The following is a 7894-nucleotide window of genomic DNA, read 5'->3' on the forward strand; positions in this document are numbered from 1 at the left end:
CAATCAATCAGATTCCAAACTCTCCACCATGGCCAAGACCAAAGAGCTCTCCAAGGATGTCAGGGACAAGATTGCAGACCTACACAAGGCTGGAATGGGCTACAAGACTATCGGCAAGTAGCTTGGTGAGAAGGTGACAACAGTTGGTGCGATTATTCGCAAATGGAAGAAACACAAAAGAACTGTCAATCTCCCTCGGCCTGGGGCTCCATGCAAGATCTCACCTCGTGGAGGAATCAGCCCAGAACTACACAGGAGGATATTGTCAATGATCTCAAGGCAGCTGGGACCATAGTCACCAAGAAAACAATTGGTAACACACTACGCCGTGAAAGACTGAGATCCTGCAGCGCCTGCAAGGTCCGCCTGCTCAAGAAAGCACATATTCAGGGCCGTCTGAAGTTTGCCAATGAACATCTGAATGATTCAGAGGAGAACTGGGTGAAAGTGTTGTGGTCAGATGAGACCAAAATCGAGCTCTTTGGCATCAACTCAACTCGCCGTGTTTGGAGGAGGAGGAATGCTGCCTATGACCCCAAGAATACCATCCCCACCGTCAAACATGGAGGTGGAAACATTATGCTTTGGGGGTGTTTTTCTGCTAAGGGGACAGGACAACTTCACCGCATCAAAGGGACGATGGACGGGGCCATGTACCGTCAAATCTTGGGTGAAAACCTCCTTCCCTCAGCCAGGGCATTGAAAATGGGTCGTGGATGGGTATTCCAGCATGACAATGATCTAAAACACATGGCCAAGGCAACAAAGGAGAGGCTCAAGAAGAAGCACATTAAGGTCCTGGAGTGGCCTAGCCAGTCTCCAGACCTTAATCCCATAGAAAATCTGTGGAGGGAGCTGAAGGTTCGAGTTGCCAAACGTCAGCCTCAAAACCTTAATGACTTGGAGAAGATCTGCAAAGAGGAGTGGGACAAAATCCCTCCTGAGATGTGTGCAAACCTGGTGGCCAACTACAAGAAACGTCTGACCTCTGTGATTGCCAACAAGGGTTTTGCCACCAAGTACTAAGTCATGTTTTGCAGAGGGGTCAAATACTTATTTCCCTCATTAAAATGCAAATAAATTTATAACATTTTTGAAATGCGTTTTTCTGGATTTTGTTGTTGTTATTCTGTCTCTCACTGTTCAAATAAACCTACCATTAAAATTATAGACTGATCATGTCTTTGTCAGTGGGCAAACGTAACAAATCAGCAGGGGATTAAATACTTTTTTCCCTCACTGTATATGTTTTTTAAAAGACAACTTATCGTCTATCCAAATGCCCAGATATTTATGAGAAGGGACACAATCAATTTGGGCACCATCCAAGGTGCAGATGGTTAAATCTTTAGAGCCATTGTTGTGCGCTTTAGAAAACAATATATACTTTTTCCTGCATTAAATACTAATTGAAGACAATGCAGTCTGTTGGTCACATAGAGCCTGAATCACAGTGGAGGCAATAGAGTTCACAACAGTATCATCCGCATAATGTTGCAATTTCCAACCACAGAACCAATATTGTTGATGTAGATAGTAGAAAGTAACTTGACTGTACACCATATAGATATACATTGCGATCTATCAATTAACTCGTTTTGAAACCAATTGCAAGTATCATGATCTAAACCAATTGAAGATAGCCTCTGTATCAACAGTGAATGATCAACAGTTCTTGGACATTTATATAAAGACCGCAGCACAATGTTTTTTCAGCTTTCTCATTAAGAAATGCTAGCCGCCATGACTGAAGCCAAACAAAGTTGTCTTGGGGGTGCGGTTTGATGTGGGTGTTTCTTGGGTGTGTCTTTTCCATTCAATCACATCAAACAAGGGCAGTAGTGAGTAGCGGCAGAGAGGTAAACTAAGCTAACTTTGGTATGGAGAGAACAAGGTTTTGAAGTCGAGGACTTCTCCCCTTCTGACTGACTCGCCATCTCAAGATGGTCACCTAATTCAGCTAAAGCCTGCACTGACAGCAGATAGCTAGCATAGCTTGGTTATAGCTGCAGCTGGCTAGCCTGTCTAGCTGATATTTCTATATCAAATCACAGATAGCAAGAACCAGTGTCTGGAATATGTTACACCTTGCTACGAAAGTAGCTTGCAACTCAGTTTCAAAGTTTCATTGCGTCATGTAAAGACATGTTACCGTGGAAAACAGTATCAACTGCGAGTTGAATGCCCGGTCTTCAGTCAGCTCCGCTGTCATACAACACAATATTCTATAACTGGCTAGTTTTGTCTCGTCTCATCTCCCCTTATGTCTGCTGTTAGATCTTTCCCGGGGGACAAATCCCAGAACTGCTAATAACCCTACAGGTGTAGGCTACATGTGGACATTGCACAAACATCACCCATTTTGGATGTAGATACATTTACAGTATCAACAAAATATAGATGACTGGTTTGTGTAACAGAGACAAAACATTTTCTGCTGTAAATATCATATTGATGTGCTTATAAAGACAGTATGCCAAAATAATTTGTGTCTATAGTACAACTTCAGTTGTCTAACCAGAACTAGAATGACGTCTATTTGTCCCAATCTATCTAAGGATTTGGGAGTCTACAGCAGATTCCCATCCATAAGGGCGTTAGGGGCATTGCCCCACATGCGATTGGTAAAAAAATATATAGAGATGTTCATTTATTTGAGAAAAAAAATTATATTATATAATTCATGGATTATGTTGTAAATGTTTATAAAAGTGTGGTAAATATGTACATTTTCCTGTTAAAAAAATATATTGTTCAAAACAAGCTTTCAGTTACTTACTACTCTGCCCCTCAGTAACTGCCAGCAGCAGCAGCTCCGCCTCCGTGGGCGCATGGCCTAGCGAACATTGCTTGGATCGTTTTGATGGCTATTTGCTATGAGGGGGAACTGCAGCATAAATTATAACAGCACAATGTAAATTGACCGTCCTGGGGCACTCAAATGTGTGTCAGTCAGAACTTCTGGGTCTGCTCTGGTTTCCCTCCCCCAATGAGTCTCTCGCGCCAGACAGCTTACTTCCACACATGAGACTAGATCTGCTCTATCAGGTACAGATGGTGCTAAAGCAAAAAGTGAATTGTAATTAACTTGTAAATAAATAATCATAACAGTCATGGGATAAACCAGGCAACTACATCCAACAAGAGTCGAAGGACAGAGGGATACACTAGCTACAACCTTCTCATCGTGGATCTGGTAGGAGAAAAAGCATGGCCAATGTTTTTCCCCCAATGTTGTTCATCCAGCTCTCTGTCTCTCTCTCTCTCTCTCTCTCTCTCTCTCTCTCTCTCTCTCTCTCTCTCTCTCTCTCTCTCTCTCTCTCTCTCTCTCTCTCTCTCTCTCTCTCTCTCTCTCTCTCTCTCTCTCTCTCTCTCTCTCTCTCTCTCTCTCTCTCTCTCTCTCTCCGAGGAGCACCACATCCTGGTGACAGAGACCCCACTTTACCCCAAAGCCCCATCCTCATGACAGAGACCCCAGTTAACCCCAAAGCCCCATCCTCATGACAGACCCCAGTTAACCCCCCAAAAAACTAAGCCCCATTCATCTGACAGAGACCCTACTTAACCGCAAAGCCCCATCCTGCTGACAGAGACCCTACTTGATGGGTTAGCTATTTGACATCTCTGTGAAGTAACATATCCAGGCCTATGCAATGATTGAAATGAAATAAAAACATATCATTGTACAATGTGCTTGCTTTCAGATTTTTTTCGATTAAATGTTTACTTTATAACTTGATAAACTTGAGGCAAAGGTTCCAGAACCTTTTGAATCCAAACAAATCTGAATTCATGACCTACTGAAAACAATCAGTGCCAACAAATCCAGATTCTTCCCCTCTCTCTATGACCAGTCAAACGATGCAGGGATATTTGGACCTCCATTTTTCAGAATCATTGCAATGCGCAGCAGAAGCAGCAGACATGGAGCGGTGGGCTGACAGAGGCATCATAGTGGTGAAGAACTACCAGCCTCTGGAGTTGTTTAGTCTCCCGACCGGTATCCATGCGGTCAGGAGGAGCGAAATTGACGAAGTCAACGAGCTGGCTATCCTGATGATGGAGATGGAGTTAGGAGTGCAGATGAGAGAGCTGTTGGATCGCGGGAGATGTAAAATACAATGCTATTTTATTCCATATGACAATCTGACTTCAAACACGTTTCAGATTGTAGGCCTAGAAGGCTATAGGCTGTGCAACAGCCACATATTTTGGGGCATCTGATACTGTTTATTACAATCTTAGACCTCATTGTTTGGAGAATTTGTGCCAATACTTTATAAATTGATTGATTGTCTCTTTCCATCCTATAGATTACTTCCTAAGCAACCTTCATACCTCCGTCATCAAACAACTGAGAAGAGAAGGATTCAAATCAGGGGGGGAATAATGTTTTTATCTAACCAGAATCACCTTGATTAACAACTATTTATATTCGTAAAAATAAATCCCATATTTTATCAGCATATATTTTTTCCTCAAGCCATAAACCACAGTAACCATCCAACAGCCAATCTGTAATCACTTTTATTGATTTAATTTGCAAAGATTCAAATCCCAAAATCTGACATCCTGTTTCTCTCTTCAAACTGATGTATCAGCATTAAAATGTGAAATGTGTTTAATTTCTACACAAAACCGGTCAGCATCTACAGAACAGACAGAAAGGGTTTCATCATCAATACAGTAGCCTACATGGTAACATAACCGTCCATCCACAACCATGTGTGTTGTCAGTCCATCAGCAAAATATATGCTGGAAACAGAAAAGCAACAGAGTTCTGGTTTGGAGTTACAGTAAGAGAGAGCATTCCTCTCCTATTTACACTCAGACACACTGGACGGGCTGGAAAACCTAATCTCCCAGGGTGCATCTGAAAACAGATACTCTACTGTACAGTGGGTCAGTAAAAAGAAAATCATGGTGAAAGACTATAACCTGCATCTGAAATAATGCAATAATGATAAACACGGTATGATAAAATATGTAAAATTTTTGGGACAGCTTTCATTTTAAAATTTCATTCCCTTTCTTTCTGTCTTATCTTAGCGTTACAGTAATTTGAGAATTAAAAGTATATTTTGTTGTTGCAATACCATCTACGATGTGTGAGGTGATATGCGCTTCCACCCATCCTTTGGTATACTGTGACCAAAACGATTACACTCTTCCCCCAGTCACTTGTTCCTCTTATCAAAGATACTCAAACCAGGCTCATCTCAGTCTTGGGTTCCATGTGTAGACTCATGCATGCCATGCCCGCCCATTCTAATACCAAGAGCCACTGTATGAATACCATACTGAATAGGAGCAACCTTCAGACAAGGTGTGTTCACTCACTGGTAATGAGAGAACGAAAGCCAGAATCCATGGAGAGGACCAAACACCAGGGCTGGGACCTGCCCTAACCTTTTAACCTCTGCATCCAGCAACAGATCACATAACAGACATATACCTATAGGATAAAGTGCATCTCAACTGGTTCTCGTTAAAAATAAAAAGTTAAAGTACAATCATCAAGGAGGAGATCAAACTCATTGGGTTAAACATTCACAATATGATGCAAAGAATGCACTACTGACAGAGGACCTTGGTCATCAAAGCTCAAACTAATATCTATGTAGTTAACAGTCCCAGTCCACCATTGTCCATATGTAACAGCATACTACCATTATACCCACTAGAGGCCCTTGTGCCAATCACTCCTGGGGAGTTTAGTGCATTAAACCAGAGATGCACATCTCCAGTCCTAAAATGTAAAAGTGTCAGTCTGGTTGTTATCTGATCTGATCATTACTAGGGGAAAAAACATGGCCAAACATTACAGAATGTAGAAATGTATTGTGTAGAACACAGATATGACTCTGTTATGTAGAATCATTACAGTGCAATACATACTTTCTGTAACATTTGCTGAGTGGATTCTGTGGCCAACTTATGATTTAATTTGGCTTATGTATCAAGTGCTAAAGAAAAGAGAAATCTAACTGAGCACTGTGTCAGCGTTTAGTGTCCTCTCTCCTTTCTATTTAGAAACACATTACATGTATTTGGTGCTTGCCTACGAAGCTGTGAGGGGAACGGCACCTCCTTACCTTCAGGCTCTGATCAGACCCTACACCCAAACGAGTGCACTACGTTCATCCACCTCTGGCCTGCTAGCCCCCCTACCTCTACGGAAGCACAGTTCCCGCTCAGCCCAGTCCAAACTGTTCGCTGCTCTGGCACCCCAATGGTGGAACAAGCTCCCCCACGACGCCAGGACAGCGGAGTCACTCACCACCTTCTGGAGACACTTGAAACCCTACCTCTTTAAGGAATACCTGGAATAGTATAAAAGTAATCCTTCTACCCCCCCTCCCCCAACCCCCCTAAAATAGGGTGGTTGTCCCACTGGCTATCATAAATTGAATGCACCAATTTGTAAATCGCTCTGGATAAGAGCGTCTGCTAAATGACTAAAATGTAAATGTAATACCTGGGAGGGGGTTGCACAGCATCCTTATTTCAACGCCAAACCCACCACCTGTGTGCGTGGCCAAAGAGCTAAATGTTCATGTCATCTGACCATAGCACCGGTTCCAATCCAAGTATCAATGCCGTTTAGCAAACTCCAGGCATTTACATCACTTGGATGACAGGAAATAGAGCTCTTTGGCCAGGCACACCAGTGGTGGGTTTGGTGTTGAAATAAGGATGCATAAGCAGAAAATAACCCCATACCTACTGTAAAGAAATGGTGGTGGATCATTGATGTATTGGGGCTATTTTGCTTGTAACACAATGTAAATGTAATGTATTTACAGTTGTGTTAAACCCAGTCCAACTTTACTGTGTCCAAGGAAAGGGCTACAGTACTGGATTCATGATCATGTTCATTGTGAAAGGCAGTTTGGAGACATTGTCAAGCAACAAGTGAAATTGTTGTTGGCGTCCTTCTGATTCAAGTGTTTGTCGCCACAATAATCACAATTTATGAGGCACATGTTTTCTGAAAAGTGTGTTTCTTTAAAACATGGGGGCAGGTCTCAACTCACTATTCATATCCATTCATATACAATAACAGTACCTCCTTTTCTTTGGAGAAAATCAACACCCTTCATTACATCTACTGACTTCAATTGTGCCTAATTTGTGGTCCACTGTTATTGAACAGATCACTCATGTTGTTGTCAAACTGCTTGAAATTATACTTAGAAGACGTGGCTGAGCACAGGAAAGGGGAATATGACTCAGTTCTCAATTGGCATTGAAGAACATAACAAGCTAATTCACCTCAGTCAGTGGATGGAATACTCAGGGCCATTGGAGATGACAACAAAACAGGTGTCTCTCTTTTAGTTGAAATGGACTTGGTCTATAAAAAAGAGCTAAGATACAGTGGCTTGTGAAAGTATTCACCCCCCTTGGCATTTTTCCTATTTTGTTGCCTTAAAACCTGGAATTAAAATACATTTTGGGGGGGGTTGTATCATTTGATTTACACAACATGCCTACCACTTTGAAGATGTGAAATATTTTTTATTGTGAAACAAACAAGAAATAAGACAAAAAAACTTAAAAAACTTGAGCGTGCATAACCAGCCAACTTTTTTATGAGTGACAAAATACATAATGTTATCCCATATTTCATTAAAAACGTATCTGGTTAGGATTCCTGCCAAAAATTTAACCATTTTGTTTGTTCAGTAGAGATGACCCCTTTAACAAATGACAAATATGTGGAAACAGGTGCTTGTAACTTTCCACTTCAGAAAATGCTCTGTCACTCTTTCAGACCAACTCAATAGCTGCGGTTATGAGAAAGTTCCAATGAAATCTGACACAATCTCTACAAAAGTACACGAGTCTCTGATGAACACACACACACACACACACACACACACACACACA

Source organism: Coregonus clupeaformis, unplaced genomic scaffold (genome assembly GCF_020615455.1).
Source record: "Coregonus clupeaformis isolate EN_2021a unplaced genomic scaffold, ASM2061545v1 scaf0994, whole genome shotgun sequence".
NCBI lineage: Eukaryota > Metazoa > Chordata > Actinopteri > Salmoniformes > Salmonidae > Coregonus > Coregonus clupeaformis.